The following is a 3,340-nucleotide window of genomic DNA, read 5'->3' on the forward strand; positions in this document are numbered from 1 at the left end:
CATGAGGATTTTGGCTTGACTCTTTCGCTCTACCAATCAAGTTGAGGCAAATGTCAAAGCCCGACTTAGAGGGAGGTTTCTTAGCTCACTCTGTTTGACATGTCTTAATTGAGTTGTACACTCACCCAAGGGAGAATGGGAAAGGACCAACGGAGAGAAAGGTAGTCAAAACTACCGATGCAATAAAATTTAAACCGCTATTAAAGATGGAGAGTGAGATTTATCCCCAGCGGAGTCGCCATTTTTGTTTTGGTGAAAAAAATATGTTTTAAAAAGAATTATTTTTCTTTGGGAATATTAAATTTTGAATTTTGAAATTGAACACGTCATTATGAACAATATATCTCCTCGAAAGAAGAACATATCATTCCCAAATGGGTTCAAATTTTAGAATTCTAATTTTATCCAGATTATCGGAGTCAAACTCAAGGGGAAACAGCATATGATCTCGAAAGATCAAAATGACGTTCAATCAATTTTTTAACTATAATAATTTGGATAAGAGATTGTTAATTTTATAATCAAAATAAGGATAATAAAATAATATATCTTCCCGAAGAAAGATGATATTACCTATTATCAATTATTTCAATATGACGATAACGATCGTCATTTTTTATTTGATTTCCCGAAGATAATTAATTAGAGGTTTTGAAAAGTTTAATTTTGAAAATTAGGTCTGGGTTTCTAAATCTCCTACGAGCGCAAGCCCTCGTAGTCAATTATATCGTAGGAAATCAAAAGTTCCTACGAAAACTCTCGATTAAAATAGCGGTAGAAATTTTATTTAGATTTTTAAAGCTGGATGTCAAAGGAGATAAAGGTTGGAAGTTCAAGTGGGATTGGATCAAAATTGAAGACTTATTTCTGGAATCAAAGGAAGGCGGGGTAAAAGGCATTTTGAGATTCTGAATTACTTCAGAAACACCTCAGCCTATCCTAAGTGTTGGGCTCGAATTTGATTGAAAGAGGTTTTATATTTAAGTGATCAATTTTATTAGAAAATTGGGATTCAATTCCCGGAGGTTGAGGTCTTATAGCCCGAGCTTGCCTCAGAACCTAAGTCTAAATTGGGTACTGAAAAGTGACCCGAACCTAGCTAGTGCAATGCAGATATGGACTTACCCCGGCCTGGATTGGGGAGCGAGCTAAACCACCTAAACGATTTTAAAATTATGTATCAAGTCATTTAATGTTAGAATGGGTAGGGACGTTATTTAAGATATATTTTTGAGAAAGGGTCCGACATCTAGAGCGGATCCTAATTGGCCCCTTTGACTTATGTTGGGTTTGAATGTTTAAATAAATGCAATTAAGGATTTAAAGAATTTTAAATTTGTGCTAATATGATGCATGCTAATCGACTCGATTAAAAGCTAAAGTGTGTGAGGTAGGTCGTGTGGTTTTGATATGTCCTAAGTAGGATCATTAGATTGAAGTTGCTTAAGGTTATGGTTGGTTGAAAGGCTTAAGGGAAATTTTAGGTTTGAGTTTAAGTATTAATGACTTAAGATTAATTTTAAAATAGATTTTAATTATTTATTGGACACCACCTTTGTTTTTCACCGAGGCCGTGAAGTTTATTTCATCTTCCTTGGGGCTAAGCTAATAGTCTCGTAGGCCTGGGTTACCCAGTGGTACCCAGTATGATTAAGTAGCTTAAGTTGGTTAATGTTTAAAAGTTAATGAATTTTAATCAAAATTGATTGATTTTTTGTTTTTAAAGTTAATTAAATATTTTTGGAGTTTTAGAGTGATTTTGAGTTTTTAGAATTTTTGGAATATTTTCATCATTTATTTAAGGGGTTAAAAATTAACTTTTAAATTAAGAGTGTTTTCTGGAAAAATAATATTTTATTAAAATACTAGACCTTAATATGATCAGTTAGACAGTAAGTACACTGAAATCAGATTTTTCTGGATTTTATTACGAATGTTTGAAGTTTTGAACTGATTTTGACTTAAAGTTGATCGATTTGTTAACTTTTTGAGTTTGACAAAATTCAGGAATTTTAATATTTTTAATAAATATTAGACATTATTATGAGTTGAATGCAATTGAGTTTGGTCAATTTGGATTTTTCTTGAATTAGTTATGAGTTTTTAAAGTTTTGACTATTTATTGAAATTTTTGTAATTTTGCTCCAAATGAGGTGTCAACTCCTTGAAATCAGCTCCAAAGGTCAGGAATGACCTAAGGAGAGATTTCCAAGTGCTTGGGAATTTATTGATAATTATTAATTAATTAAATGAATTAAATATTAAATTTTACTTAAAATTAAATTAAGGTTTAATTTTCTGTCAAATTGAGTTGGTTTCAATTTTCATTGGTTAATGATTCAAGTCTGGTTAGTTAGAGGTCTTATGCATATTTTTTTGATTTAAATTTGATTTATTTGATTTTTTTTAGAAGTTTTGAGAGTGAATTAAGGGTTGATTTAGGTTTAATGAAATTTAAGCCTTTATTTGATTTTAAAAGATTGCAAGTTTGTTTTATGATTGATTAGAGTTGATTAGGATTGATTATAGATTTTTATGAGTTTTATTTGATTTATTTAGAATTTATTGAAACAAAAGAACAAAAATCCTTAATCTACTAGTTGTTATAAGGTTAATTAATGTCAAATCAAAGTATATTTGATTATCGGGTATATGACACTAGTTTTTTAAGTTTAAATTTCATCCCAAAAGAGATGTGTGTAGTTCTTCCTAGATTGATCTAAATTGACTAAGACCATGTCCTTAATTATTGTCCTTAGTGTCACTAGGTTGTAGGATAGCAAATCAATGTTTCTAACCCTTTAACACTAAATTACAATCACAATAAACACAAACAATGAACAATAAAAGGAGCACCTAATATTCTATGGAAGGATTTTATAATAAATCATTTGGTTATAGATCATATGACAATCTATGAACCTAAATAATTTATTATAAAAGCATAGATGTATTAAATTAGGTTGAAATTATTAGATGACATGTGTGAACATATCCTCAAATCAAAGTCAACCCAATTTGATAGAATAATCATGTATAGGTTAGCAATTAGTAACTTAGGTTAATATGGCATTGGAAATAGATTTTAATTAAATTATACATGATCATTATCTAAACTCAATTTCAGTGAAAGGATGCCTTTGCACTGGTCCCATAGAACCCTAACATGCTATGATTTGGATTTAAATTGAATTGTTTATGAATTTCCAAAGATCTAAATCAAATCTTGATCTAGGTTTTTTTGTAAATTCATAAACTAAGTGATATTGCATCAAATTGGGTTAAGAAAATTATGTAGCATCGACCTTAGACCCTAAAACTTCTCTGCCAAAATTCAGCT

Source organism: Dendrobium catenatum, unplaced genomic scaffold (genome assembly GCF_001605985.2).
Source record: "Dendrobium catenatum unplaced genomic scaffold, ASM160598v2 original_scaffold_169515, whole genome shotgun sequence".
Lineage (NCBI taxonomy): Eukaryota > Viridiplantae > Streptophyta > Magnoliopsida > Asparagales > Orchidaceae > Dendrobium > Dendrobium catenatum.